The 16,166-nt window shown below is 33.4% G+C and overlaps 1 long non-coding RNA gene across 1 annotated transcript; it reads left to right on the top strand.

Moving 5' to 3' along the window:
- Positions 1-10,196: 10,196 nt before the first annotated feature.
- On the top strand, positions 10,197-15,100 carry LOC134233947 (uncharacterized). Its single transcript, XR_009985090.1, has 3 exons — positions 10,197-10,541; positions 13,895-14,022; positions 15,012-15,100. It is a non-coding gene; the product is annotated as an uncharacterized LOC134233947 (long non-coding RNA).
- The last annotated feature ends 1,066 nt before the right edge of the window (positions 15,101-16,166 follow it).

Raw genomic sequence — 16,166 nt, forward strand, 5'->3', positions numbered from 1 at the left:
CATATGAAGCGAAACTGATTAACTAAAGTGAGGCCAGAACAAATACCAGGAACCTGGTCCTATACCGTGATTAGCAGAGTCCGGTTACTGTCTCCTTAGAAACCACAAAATGTATTGCATTCTAAAATACGTGCTCAAAATTTACAACAGACGATTGTGTTGCTAAGCACAAAGTATAATTTTTTTTTTTATCTTATTTATACATTTGATGATAATTGCAGGTTGTCTTTGTTGGGAAGAATTAAATTATTTCTTTGGTATTGATATATACATGGTACATGCTATTTCAAACAGGCAATATATTTTAGCCCCCCTCCCCTTTTATAAATAAGCCAAAATTTCGTCATATATGTATTTTCGAAAATATTACCTAATATTAGAAAATCAAGATGAGTACGAAAGCCGGATAGGCTCATTTCTGAGAAGATAAAAAAAAATTAACTCGTTATAACGAGTTAATTATCTCGTTATAACGAGTTAATTATCTCGTTATAACGACTTAGTTATCTCGTTATAACGAGTTAATTATCTCGTTATAACGAGTTAATTATTTCGTTATAACGACTTAGTTATCTTGTTATAACGACTTAGTTATCTCGTTATAACAACTTAGTTATCTCGTTATAACGAGTTAGTTATCTCGTTATAACGACTTAGTTATCTCGTTATAACGAGTTAGTTATCTCGATATAACGAGTTAGTTATCTCGTTATGACGAGTTAATTATCTCGTTATAACGAGTTAAATATTTTTTATCTTTTTAGAATTGAGCCTATCCGGCTTTCGTAGATGAGAATACGTACGTGTTTAAAAATAAAATACTGAGTACTTTTATTTAAATAGTTAAAAAAAATCACATATTTCGTTCTTGAATATACACGGTGGTAGCAAAAATTTATATATTGATAATTTTACTTTTGTATTTACAATCACCTGGTACATAAAAGAAATACATAATATAAGACAAGTACAAAGTTTTATTTTATGCAAGTAATTTTACGAGTTATTGAATTATGGATACCAGACGAGAGTATAAATTCACAATGGTTTCTTAACAGTTACCTCTTGAATACGGATTGAGATTGTCATTCTAAGGCTCTCATCAAATTCGTAACGATTGAATTTTTAAAACATTACTAGTATCTGACTTCGACAAATGAAGAAAGGATTTCCAATCGGGTTTTTTTTTGTTGTTGTTGTTGTTTTTGTTTTTTTTTTTTATTAAAAAAACGAACAAAACATATTATATAGCTTATTCTTAAGATGTCTTTGGTTTTATTCATGTAAAGTTAGACCTGTATTAAGCAGTCTCCTGGTTATTCTTATACAGTGAGTAGTTTTACAAAGTTAATGTGTAGTTTTATAAAGTTAAACCTGTATTAAACAGTCCCATGGTTATTATGAAATGTGTAGTTTTATTCAGTTAACCTGTGCAAGACAGTGTTAGTGATCTCTGAACAGAAGTATTCTTTGTAGACAGGCTTCAGGATATCCTGATTTTACCATACTAAACATGCATACGTAAACCTTATACAAAATACATTCATAGATATTTGATTAAGGCAGGAGCATTTATTTATCTTAGTTTGATACATGCTGCACCGAAACGCACATTATGCATCAAAATATTAAATCAGATTAGTTAACATATTTGTTTTTTTTATTCAAGATATAGATTTGATGCAATCCATCATACATAAAAAGGTGAAGTTGGAAAATGTTTACCTTTTGCAGAGATGGTTTAAAAATAGATTTAATTGTAATACAGTTAGTTAGGCAATAAATGGCTTCATGTGTTGTTCTTTCTTCTTTTTCATTAATGTTAAAAAGATTAATATCTTGACGTTTTATTAAGCGGTGACTTTGTATTACCTATACAAGTATACCCGAAACATTCCGAATACGAGCGTTCAATATCGGGTATACAAGTATACCCGAAACATTCCGAATAGGAACGTTCAATATCGAAAGCCCCGTTGTAAACAAAAAAGTCGTCTGGTCAAATTCTCCGAGCTAAATTAACGAATTAATGGAGTGGCACATTTTGTAGCTGGTATTCCCGGCAGTATGATGAAAAACACAATACTGTTGTAGTTTACACTTTTAATTATGACATCTCTACGAGGGGCATTTCAAAAGTTCTGGCAACTGTTTAATAAAAGATTAACCGTTTTACGGAAATTATTGAGTTTGATATCATTGGAAAGATCAGAAAAATATACACACATTGTGACGTCACTTTGTAATTTTTATGACGTGAAAATGACGTCAGAATATAGAATGTTTAGCATACTGACCATAAAAATGACGTAACAAAAGACACAATTTGATCAAATTCAAATTTTTAAGACAACTTTTGCTCGTTACTCGGACGCAAGCTAACAGACGCAAATGCCAGTTGGTGGAATAATTACATAGACTACAATCTATCATATGGTATTTTATTTCGGAGATCTTGTTCTGAAATGGTTTTAGTGTGTGTCAAACTTAGCATGGTTGTTTCGAATCTCGCTCAAACTTTTGCGTAAATGAGACCTAAATGTGAGAAAAAGACAAAGTTGACAATCAAAGAAAAATTGATGATCATGTTACAAAATTTGGTGGCATAAATTCGTAAGGTGTTTTAACCAGATTTGTGGGATCAATGAAGGCTCAAGAGAACTTAAGTTTAGTATGCCCCATATTTTCTCATAAAATCCAAAATGGCGGCAGCGCAGTTGTAACCCCACCGCACCTCCACATATTCGCAAATTTTAATGTATGGAAAATAAATAAGACTTTACATGTCTGAGTGAATTATATTCATTTTTTGGATTTAAAAGACAAAAGCACTAGTGAGTTTAGGGGCGCCGAAGTTGAATTTATATGAAAAAAATACGCACAGAATCAACTCTGGGACATTTTCGGAGTTATTACGTCATAAAATTATAAAGTGACCTCACAATATGTGTATATTTTTCTGATCTTTCCAATGATATCAAACTCATTAATTTCCGTAAAACGGTTAATTTTTTATGAAACACTTTCCAGAACTTTTGAAATGCCCCTCGTAAGTTGACAATCGATGATATGGAATTTATAATGGATTTAATGGATATGTCCAATTTATGGAATTGAACTTTCTCCAATGCAATTAAATACTTTCTTTACTAATGGAGATACATTTCAGGAACTGTCTCTAGGTCTAAGGTCTTTGGAAATAAATTAAAAGTCAGAAACAACAAAAACTATGTCTTCTCCATTTGAAGTCAGAAATCTAGAGTTTTAATCTGAACAAAACTCAATACCCCACAAAGACAAAACATTCAACCAATGAAAACTAAGTATTTCAAAAACCGACCAATAAATGTGTGTATGGTCATGTAAAAGTATATGTACAGGTGTTAATCCAAAGGGGCGTATAACTATATCACTAAATACCCAAGTTAGTAAAGAATGAAAAGAATAAAGCTTTAACGGAAAACTATCATTTATAACTTATTTAATAGTTTATTTAGTTTATATTTAATTTATATCTAATATTTATTTTATTTCATTTTAAATCACTCTAACTTTTATTATTTTAAATAAAAGTACCTCTACTACACCCCCCCATTAGAAAATGACGTCCCCGTCATTTCTCTAATGGACTTACCAACTATACTCTGTTCTGTTACTGCAATTCTTCAAGTTAACTGGACGATCTGAAATAAAAATAAATATTTACAATTAAAAACAGATTAATTTCTCTTTAAAATATCTAGCATGGTTTGAACTATTTCTTTTTCATACGACTTCATTTCCGTTGAAGATTTCAAACGATGTAGATAGTCACACTTCTTCATCCACTCTTGTTGCTGCTGTTGCTGTACTAAAACAAATTCCTGGGGGTTTAACCTATCTGGTTTTCGTCTCTCCCTATTGCTTCTTCTTGGTAAGACTGGTACAGGTTCTTCTTTATCATCAGATCTGGATTTTCTAGCTTCAGCATGTTCCTGCTGTTGCTCCGTCTCTACTGGCTGTTGTTCTATTATTTCCTCCTCTGCATCATGATGCTGTATTTCTTCTTCTCTTTCCTGTCTCTCTTCTATATGATCCATCTGTTGTATGGTTCTCTATACAGTCTGCTCTCTAGGGCTATGTATAATCTGATCTTTAGGCCTGTACTCTCTGTTTTTCTGATCTCTGTACTCTCTGCTCTCCTGGGTGCTTACTAACATCCTCTGGGATGCTAACCTCAGGGATCATTGGTACCGGTACCGGAATAAATTCTGTATCTGACTCTTCCTCAGAACTAACTCTGTCATCTTCTGATTCTCCAATCTCTGGTGTTTTCTCTTGAACCTGTCCTTGTTTCTTCAATGTTTGCCTGGTCCTGGGTTTAGGAGTAGGTCTGGAAGGTGATGGTAGTGATTCATCTACACTGGCTGTATATGAATCTAGATGTCCAATTGGGAGTAGAAGGTTTCTGTGTAATGTCCGAGTTTTTCCTTTTGTCGTTTCTTCCTGTACTTTATAAACTGGAATTTCTGGATTAGGATGTTCAATTACTAGTACTAAGTATGGCTCTTCTTCCCACTTATCAGCAATTTTGTGCTTTCCATCAAAAGCTACAATTTTTACAAGTACTCTGTCACCTATCTGTATTTCTGCATTTGTTGTTCTTCTATCATAAGTGTCTTTCTGTCTTTCCTGTGATTTCTTGATAATTTTGTTCACTAGTTCATAAGCTGCTTTCATGTTCTCTTTCAAGTTGCTGATGTATTTCGATACAGACTTCTTTTCTTCTTTCTTTAGGCCAAACTCTATGTCGATCGGTAATTTTGGTTCACGTCCAAACATAAGGAAATATGGGGAAAATCAATAATTATTTAACAAATAATTCTTGGCAAAATTACAAAGAATTGTCTAAAAGCCCCTAAAATTGGAAATTGGAAATTGTCCATTTTACGATGAGATCTAATTAAAGCTAATTCTTACTGGTGGAAAATAATTAATTCACGTTTACTTTTCTGTATAAAAAATAAATATGGGAAACAGTATCAATCACAGATAATAACGAAATTGAATTATTGATATACCCGATAATTGTGATTAAATATTCATGTTCAGTTTAATTCATACATGTGTACGCCCGAAGCTTCTTCCTTCAATAAATATTAATTCAATTTGTTTCTATGCGCGTATTGTTCATAAATGACCTCCGCATACATGCAAGGATTCCTGGCATACAACCCAGAATCAATTTCTACTGACTTTTATAGTTCCATTGTTTATTGCAAATCTCATTTCTGAGTCAGCTCCGCCCATTAATTAATTAAACCCCACCCACTGGGACTGCTGGGACTGCTCTCTGGGACCGCTGGGACCGCTCTGGGACTGCTGTGGGACTGCTTTAGCAGTCCCAGAAAGCAGTCCCTGGGACTGCTCTGAGACTGCTTTGTGTCAGGTTGGGTCTGGTCAGTACTGTACTTCGCGACTATAGAGCAGACGCTCTAATCACTGCGCTATGCGGGCGACCTTAGGAGATATGACATGTTGTAGATTTTGAATTTACTGTCACCCGGTAAATTCAAAATTTACAACATGACAGATATTAAATGAAGATAATGAAGAAAACGGTTAGTAAAAATAAGAAGGGGTCGTTTTAAAATATTATTCTTACGAACTTCAGGGCAAGAATGAGAAATCATATTTATGAAAGCTTCCTGATATAAAAAAGATTACTTTTTTTAAAATCATGACCAGAGTTTTCCCTTGCAAAGTGATTGTTTATTTTGGGGGGTAGGGTGGTTGGGTTGGGAATTAAACTGTCTGTTTAACTGTCCAGTTGCCAGATACTTGATACAGAGATTGATTGTGACAAAAAGGTTTTTCTGCGATTTTGACTCAGAAAATAGTATCATTTCAATCTGGACTATATTTGTTTAAGTTCATACTTGATACAGATCGCTTATAGTCCGCCGGTTTCAGATTTAACAAAATTCAGGGCCAATGACAGAAAAGTTGTAAAATTCCTGTAAGGGATTAGGAAACAATTTTTATTATAGATTTGGAATGAAAAACTAGGTTTATGCCTAGGTCACATTTCCCGGCCGGTAGCCGTAGACCGGTGGTAATCGGTGGTAATCCGTGGTGTTAACGATGCCCCAACATCGTTACACATCGGCCAAGTAATCCTAAAAGTATCAGTCACATTATCCAGCGATGTGCATACGATGGGCAACCAATGCGTTTTATGAGAAAAATGGTGTGGTTGCCGGCCGGACTTACAAAGGCCCAGCAATGCATTGCTAATCATAAAACGATGTTCCAGCATAATCGGCCGATGTATATTACATCGCTCATACATTGGTGAACATCGTTCGTACATCGGTCGACTACGGACCAGTGTTTGGTCGAACATCGGACGATGATCGGTTGTTATCTGTTGAACACCACTAAACTCCCCGATGACCTCAGATTCAACGGATATTGGACGATGCTCGGCCATACATCGGCCGATTCTTGAAAAGTGTGTTAATGATGGGTTGCCGATGAGGAGCGATGAGAGGCATCGTTGGAGACATCGCTGAATTTTAACTACGAATTATTTCCTACCGATGACCCCACCGATTCGCAAAATGGCCTCAGACACCGTCCGATCATTAGTGGTGCCCGGCCGGCAACCACGCCATTTTCATCAAAAAACGCATTGGTTTCTCATCGTATACCCCATCGCTGGATAATGTGACTTATACTTAAGGTAATGAAAGGTGATCGATCTGAAAAAAAATCGATAAACAATAGAATTATGTGAAGAGGGCATAAATATGGACGAATGGAAATTGCAGAGGCTGGATGAGGTGCCTATTATTAATTAGGAACAAGCATCCCCTGTTGACCGTGAGCCCTACGTATTTATCTGGTAGACGGAACGTACCGTAGTCAGTCCAGTATTAAATAAGGCATTACAATTGGTTGAAGTTGAAGAAAATTGATATGATAAATAGAAAGTTAAATATTTGTTCTATCTCACAATAAAATTAAAAATATGTGGTCTATATAAAGATCACTATCTAATTAACATTAGAAAATGTAATGAATCATTGCTTGTTAAATAAAAATATGACATTGTTTCAGTGCTTGTAACATAAAATTCATCAATCTACAAGAGTTATCGTTCCTCAGAATATTTTTAATACAACCACAACTGTTCCATATTAATTAGAATTATTTGAGATATTCAGTATTGACTTCGTAAAAAGCTTTTAAAACAAACAGTTCTTTCAAGAATTAATTCCATTTTATATCTCAATAAAGTTTTAATATTTTTTCACGTTTTGTATTTAATATCAAAAGAATCAAATAATATCTTAAAAAATATTTCTCTGTTATATAGTTATATAATGATAATGATAATTGCCAAAAGGATGAATCATAGATGTAATAAAAATACAATCGAGGATTACTAGTTGTATTAGGCAATGATGTCACAGACTCTGTGATCATGATGTCTTTCAGTTATTAATTATTTTAAAGTTTCACGAAAAACAAAAACAATACAAATTGATTCTACATTGTCGATAAATGTTAAATTATGGGCAACAGCATTTTTTTCAGGTAAGAATTTTAAGTTTAGAAAAAGATGAAGGTAAAGGAATAAACTCATCCACGATATATCATGATCACACTTTATTTACCCTTTGTCGGCGAGTTGTAATTGACAAAGCAGGTAACAACATTGTCTTCATTTGTAAGGATCATTATATAAATTGTATTTTAGAATTTTAGAAGAACTTGGATTTAATTCTACAAGTGATATCCAACTTGTACTCATACTTCCTTTTCTAAGATAGAAATTCTTCAAAAGCATATGTAAGTTTTGAATATTTTTAATATTCTAATCAACAAAAATGAATTTGAAATACCATATCTATACAGGATTCCGAAACTTCATAAAAATCCTTACCAACAAAGATACATACTGAGTTCCAGTAAATGTTCAACCGAGACTATTTTTTTACTCCTCACTAAGATATTAACAGTTGTGAAGGAGAAGCTTCAAGAGTACTGTGCAAAAAATATATAGAAGTGGTGTAAATCAGATGTGGATATCAAGAAAGTTTTAGACAATTGGAAATCACAAGATTTTACCAAATAGAGCAGCTGAAAAACTTACGACTTTTCAACTTGATAGACAACCATTTCCCACGATAAATAAATGGAACTCGTAAATTTACCTTGTCATTGGTCATTTGCAAAATCATTTTGTTGAAAAAAATTCTGGTTGTACACACAAGTACTCTAAAGTGGATATAAAAAAAGATGCTCGAATTTCTGATTGACAATATTTATTTGGTTTTTGGAGACGAGGTCTACAAACAATCTATTGGAATTCCCATGGGTACCAATTCCGCCCCGTTATTATCAGACCTTTTTTTGTATCCAAAATAAAAAGCATAATTTGTCCAAAATCTTATACGTGTAAAGAAGAAAACACTTGATATGGTCTTCAACTCGACATTTCAATACACCGACGACGAATTGTCAATTTACATATTAGATATTTTCATTCTTATGCCGATTCGATATATCCAAGTGAGCTTAAGTTGAAAGATTCCACAGAGCCTGACACATTTATCTCATAATTGGATATTTTACTTGAAAAAGACATTAATGGTAATCTACCAACCAAGCTCTATGTTAAACGTTATGACTTTAACTTTTCTATCGTCATCTTCCATTACTTATACAGCAGTATACCTTCATCACCTTCATACGGAGTATATATATCTCAGTTGATTCGATACGCAAGAGCTTGCTCTACGTATATACAATTTCTAAAACGAGATAAATTATTGACAAACAAGTTGATGAAACAAGGATATCAACAGTCTCGTTTAAAGTCATTATTTCTTAAGTTATATGGTCAATACAATGACCTTTTCAGCAAATATAATTAATCATCCATTCAAATGCTGACTGACGTTTTCCATACTAATTCTTAGTCCATTATGTACACTGAATTGACGACGGATTTTCCCACTGTTTCCCGATCATGACAAGGAGCATGACAAGAAGCACACGGCGGATATTACCGGTCGACAGGGGATGCTCATTCCTCCATCCCACTGCTGATGTTTTGGAGGTCCGTGTTTGCTCTGTTCCTATTTTATATTGTTTAATGGACTTTTGAGCATGAATTCTGTTCGGTATCTCTATATATTTCAATGTTTTGAGAGTATTTTTGCAAGTCTTAATTTTTACCATGATGTATGTTATATCCATTTACGTATAATTGACAAATGTTTGCCTTATTTTGAAAAACTATCGACTTTTTGTCTAAAAATCTCGTATCAAAATTATTGTGAACCTCTCTGACTGCAAACAGTTAGGGTATCAGTATAACTTAATGGTTTAAAGTCTTGCTAACGTTATTTAAATATTCTTATGATATGACACAAACAGCATGAAAGCAAGTGTTACTCCATACAGGTATTGAATCTTGTAGAGAGGTGAAGAATAATCAAGTGTGCATATTTTCATTTCCAGGCGGTTAACGGTGCAGTAATCGATTTGGACATTGATCATTTAGATGCCGCCAAGTTGCAATAATCTGAAAAACTTCAGCTGACTCAAGTTGGAATGTGTCTTAAAAACATACCGGTTACTTAATGTTCCGTTAAGACTAAAATGGTACATTGTAAAAGACACAAATTGTTATACAAAGATAAGTCAACCAAAAATAATACAGAAAATTTTGTTATTTTAATAACATAGATACTGATGATATTATTAATATAATTGATATGGTCTATCGATCCCCTTCTTATTATTAAAAACGAAAACGAAAGCATTTTTCTTTATCCTCTTTCGTCAGTTAGATAACATATTATTTTAAGAAAAGCATTTGAATGTTATCTCAATAAACTTATCAGCTTTCCACACCTAATCCAGAAGTTTGACAATCCATTTCAAGGTACATTTTAGAAAAATACATTGTGAAAAATTAATACATCACTTCATCAGAAAAAAATTAAAGAAATTGATATTCTTTTTTACAAAAATAACGCATAGTTGTATATAATTTTATTTTACCACCTTAATTATAAACAATCTTATCCTATGAAATCCAGTGATTGACGACATCTTACTTGGTAACCTTGCGCATCCAGCCTCAAAAGTATGTTTAACTTCTTCTACATTTCTTAATAAAGTATAGAAGTATAGGCTCGTATAAACGTCCGTTTGCAAAAATTCTTTTTTTTAACTATGAGAAGTAAACCTCGTTTATCTTTGTATCTAGGAGTATAAAATAGCCAGCAGAACACACAGTAACATCAACTGAATATGGAGAAAATAATATTGAGATGCAAAGTAGAATTAGAAATAAAATTTTGAAAAAGGATCGAGGACGTCGTTTACTGGTAGAATTTGCTCAGAATTACAGGGGTGTTTGAAGGGGCTTCCGATTGATCTTCTACCTGTGATAAGACGAAGAACAACTATGTGTTGCACCTGACACAACCTGATCAAGTGGATCAAGTTACTCAAAGTAACGGAACCTCAGGTCAGTTCAGGTAATTCCATATTCTTTTTTGCATTATTTATCAATCTATTCAAGATTAAATTTAAAAGAAAATTACAATTTACTTTAACTTCCAAATTATAAAAAAAGTAAACTAATAAATAAATCTCATTAATGATAATATGTAGTTATCTTGTTATCGGATACAAAATATAATTCTACGTCTGGTTAACATTTGGTTATTACAGAACCAATCACTTTGAAAATACTAATGTCACTTGTTACTTCAGTTGCTACTTCTGCCTTCCTATAGCATAGTAGTTTTACTTCAGGATTTTATTTATCCTAACATTAATTAAACATATTTATTTTAGTTATGTACTTTACAACAATCTTTACCCAGAGTTTTTGTTTTAATGTAAATTTTATATATCCATACTTATCGAATATACTAGTACTTTATCTCATTTTATAACAATATCTTTGATTAAATTATTTGTGTATACCAAAATAAGTTTTCATGCCCCGGGATCGAAAGATCCCGGAGTATACTGTTTTTGTTCTGTCTGTTTATCTGTTAGTCTCTCTGTCCGTTGTCAACTTTGACCTAGCCCATAACTATTGAGTGGATGGAGCAATGGTTATCATATTTCACAGGTGTATTCCTTGTGATAAGACCTTTCTTTGGGTGCCACCAAACTTGACCTCTTGACCTTGACACTGCAGTTTGACTTACTTTTACCAAAAAAAACCCCACACTTTAACCTTAGTCATAACTTTTGAACAGTTGGAGCTAGGGTTTTCATACTTTACATGTGTATCTATTGTGACAAGACCTTCATTGGATATAAATATTTTTTTACCTTTTGACCTTGACCTAAGACTTTGACCCACTTTTAAAAACTTAAACCATGGTCAAAACTTTTGAACAGTTAGAATTAGAGCTTTCATATTTCACAGATGTATTCCTTGTAACAAGACCTTCATTTGATTACCAACACTTTTGACCTTTTGCCCTTGACCTTTGTAGGTTGAAATGCATTTTAGTGAATTCAACCCTCGCCACAAGCTGAATTAAATCTAAAATTTAAAACAAACACACAGAAAAAATACAAATATGTTGTTTTACGTCCCGTTCGAGAATTTTTCAGCCATACAGTGACGTCACCCTATACCAAAGTCCAAATATTTGACGTTTTATAAGCTTTTTTATGATTTTTGATCTTTTACGTGCCGGACTACAAATACCCGTGAAGGGCTTCAAATTAAGACCTTTATTCGGCATTAAGGGCCATCGAGCAGTGACGTTTCTTTATTGTGCCAACGCCTACCGAGACAGTTGACCTATTTTTATAGTCGGTCGCAGCCGAGATTCGAACACACTACCTTCTGATCACGGAGCGAGCGCTCTGCCGCCTGGACTACCTTGATGGCGAAAATTCTCAGTGATCGGAAATTCTACAATCATTCTTTCAAAAAATTTTCTGTCTCAGTTTGTGTGTTTCCCTTGATAGAGAGATAGGTTTTTGATTTTAGTGTGGGCGCTTACCATATAAAAAAAAACTAGAAATGGCCATGACGATTCTATTAATTTTCTAATAAACCAAGTAATTAGAGAGAAAACTGTATGGAATAGGGCAGTGGCCTAAAGTTTGTGATAAATACTCATTATCAAGCAAGATGCAACAGTCCTTTAGTTCAAAATCTCAAAGAAAAGAAATTCAAATCTTTGCTGGACTACAGTATGTCAGCATTCAAATTTGCTACAAATCAACAAGACCATCGATATTAACTGATTTCTGATGCTGTATCTGTGACATGAAAGAAAAAACATCTTTAAATATTATACTTTCATGTACATTAGTTGAAGCTGCGCTTCGTTTCACAAAGGTTTTCTTGGGGTGAAAATTTTCAATGTTACACTCAACTACATACAATCTTTATACCAGTATATTATGCATCTGAAAGTTGATCTCATGTAAAGCTTATGTAAAAGTGATTTTTGATGGTAATTTGAACTCATTTGACATTTGTAATATGTAGTTGGCATATATATTGTATTTGTTTCGTGTGTTACAAGTGTGAATTTTATTGGATCAAAAATAATTAAAACGAAATCTCTGCTTTTCACTTCACTTTAATTTTCTTTTTGCATACATGTGGACACGGAAAATAAAATTTTATTTTAGAATATAAAGGTAGTGACAAATTCTTTATTCATGCCTGTCGTTAAGTGTTTGATGAAGTGACCATTGTTAAGGTTTGCACAAAAATTCTTGTGTTGCTGTAAAACAGCTTGGGCACTAAGTAGTCGAATTAATTGTCTTCTCATGAAGGATTAGATCAAAATAACTTGTGAATCGCTGTTCGTACAATGTGGAACTTTACAGATTTTTTATTGATAAAAGTAGAACTTTTATCAGAGAATTCTTTGAAAATTAAAGTGATTTATATAACACACCTGACACAAAAATTTGGTCTAGAAATTGAAATGCAAATACCGTTTCTACCAAAAAATATCATTATAATTTATTATCTTCTTTATGATAAAATTCCTACATCTTAAAATGTAAATTATATTAAAGGTTTTTTATCATTTAGTAAATTGAAAAGATCCCTCATTGCTTAATGATATAAAATGCCGAATACAGGTCTAAATCTGCAGCAATCCTCTAACAAGTGGAGGCGTCTAGAATTGAGTGAAAAAAAATTCGATGGCACGTTGAACAAATTAAAAAAATCCCCAAACTACCCTTCTTTATGTCTCATAATTAAACATATCTCCACTTTTCATTCTATCAAGAAAGAAAAGTTTATCCACTGCTTTGAATTGTCAAGTTATAATAAATTTAGGGCCTACACTATTCACTTAGGTTTATTTCTAGGATAGAGTCCTGCACATATATCATCTAAAGAAATTCGTAGTTACGCAATCCTGAAGCTAACTTCCTGATGATTTTTTTAACCTGAGTCATTCGAACACTTCAAAGCATGTTTTGCTTTCTGACTAAATTTGGTTTTCTTACACTAAACTGGCACGTAGCATTGTTTTCACTTTATTTGAGTGATGGGTGGGTGTTTCAAATTTCTTTGGAGGTTAAGGGAATGCGGATGGGTGGGGATAAGGGAGAGTGACAGTTTCCCCATGTCCTATCATTGTGGATGTAAGAAGCGGAAAACTTTAACACACTGAAGCAAATGTAGGTGGCCAACGTTTCTAGCAATAAAAAAATTAACAAATTAACAAATTAATACTTATTTAACAAAAAAATCTGGAAATAATGAGCACCAGTTCCCCCAACCTTTGCATACTACGTACATGTTCTCATAGGAACAATACGATATGTTTGCCCCTTTGTTGCATCACTTTCTAGAGATATGAGATTGATACATTCTTTTTTTCAGTCCGATAATCTTCCATACCAGGGGGTAATCTCATCATGGGGTCACATCGCACCCGGACGATACTGTAATCCACTCCCTCACTGAAGTTATCTCTCCAGAACGCTCGGCATGCAAACTGCCTCTCAAAGGTTAGTTGAATGGCTCAAAAAGAAAGTGTGAGAAGTTTCCAATATACTCTTGTATTTATATAATAGTGTTGCATTATGCATGTACTATGCCTAAATAGTAGGCAGGGTTTGACACATGGTGCACGAGCCGGAGGCGAGTGCACTATGTGTCAAACCCTGCCTACTATTTAGGCATAGTACATGCATAATGCAACACTATTGTTATTATTATGCTGACTGTTGTAATTATTTATGCGGCAATCTATTTGACTTTTTCCTGAAAATATCGGTGCTTAAACAGCGCACCTGTAAGAACTAATTCAAAATATTCATGCTAAAATTGTTTGCATGCTTAGTTATTTTGGTTACTAGTATTTTCTCTAAATAAGTCGGGATTTTCTGTCCCAAAGCAACACATCTTTATTTTCTGTTTTGTTCGTAAGCCTTATTTGTTTGCAGACGTCGATTCTCATTGATAATTTTCTTTTACATCCTTCAATCAAGCGTCATATAAAAAAGCATTTTAATGACCCTATAAAATCAGTTCATCTAACGATCTGTATGTAATTAGTTTGAAAGTTTGTTGTACACATTAATCTAAAGTTCCTTAGAATAATATAACTGTTTTCAAATAATATTTGTCTATTTTCTCCTTCTTGTGTCAATTGTATAAATTAAGTTTATATATTTAATAAAATTATCCAATCAGTGATCGTCTCTATGGCGTAATCGATAAGGCATCGGACTGACAATCTCATGGTCGTGAGTTCGATCCCCGGCATGTGCATGGAAGAATTTTATTCAGAAAATAAAGCCGTGCACTATTTCGGCATAGTATGCTTACGCTATATAAATCCTTAGACCACTATGCGAGAATAGTAGGGTATGGGTTATGTAGAGACAAACTGACAGGAAGCATAATAATTATTAATATCATCTAAACAACAACGAGTTTCTGACATGAACAGTCGACGTTTGCGTTGATCACTGACACTTTAAGACTATTTCAGATCTTTGAAATAAACATCTTTGGTGAGCCTTTCATCACTTTACATTGTCAGCAATGGTGTATATAGGACTTCGATATATAACATTATGTATTTCAGGTAAATATTTTTTTTTCATAATGAGGAAATTTTGAATGCTTCAGAAATATAACCTTATGCTAAATTAAAAAAAAGAATTTATATCTACCTTCATATGTATTAAAAATACAGCAAAATAGTTTTATTTCGGGAATTTTTTTATCCTAACATTTTGAAAATGTTATTACTGATTTTTCCACGCAAACAGAAACAAATTTCTAAACGCTTGCAGATATTGAGCTGAATTTTGGTATGTGAGTGTATCTTAATGAGTTACAGATCAAGTTTGAATTTTGCTTTGCTTCATTGATTTTTGACAGAATTAGGGCATTTTGAATATTTTTTCATAATCGCTTAATTGAGATCGGATTTGAACTGCGCTAACTTCCGATTGTCGACAAAAATATGAAGCGAGGAAAGGACGGTGGAGAAATGAGTTGAATTTTCGTCTTAATGTGGATTATTTTATTAGTTTTAAGGCATTTACAACTTGAAAATCTTTCAGTTTTACCTTGGACATGACTTTTGCATATTATCATGTTGCATATAAAATGACATCCAGAAGAAAAAGGGGAACCCGGTAGGGGACATGTATTGCTTATGCAATACTCTCAGAATGCTTGTTCTATTTGTTATCAACTTTAACTTTCGCCATAACTTTTGAACAGATCAAGATAGAGACTTCATATATAAAATGCATAGACTCCACTAATTAAGCACTTTCATCTGACACCAAGGACAATGACCTTTTGACCCTGACTGTGACCTATATGCTAAAATTAGATTTTTCGAACTTTCGATATAACTTTTAAACAATAGGAGATAGAGACTTGATATTTGGTATGCCTACTTCACTAGTTAAGTGCTTTCAAACGACACCAAGGTCAATGACCTTGTGACCTTGACTGTAACCTTTATGCTAAGAATAGATTTTTCAAACTTTGTTGCTGTGGGGGCACAGTGTTTCATAAACACATCTTGTTAGCTCACCTGAGCCGAAGGCTCAAGTGAGCTTTTCTGATCACATTTTGTCCGTCGTCCGTCCGTCTGTCCGTCCGTCCGTCTGTAAACTTTTCACAA

Source organism: Saccostrea cucullata, unplaced genomic scaffold, assembly GCF_032062105.1.
Source record: "Saccostrea cucullata isolate Sc308-1 unplaced genomic scaffold, CSIRO_AGI_Scuc_v1 ctg226, whole genome shotgun sequence".
Classification (NCBI taxonomy): Eukaryota; Metazoa; Mollusca; class Bivalvia; order Ostreida; family Ostreidae; genus Saccostrea; species Saccostrea cuccullata.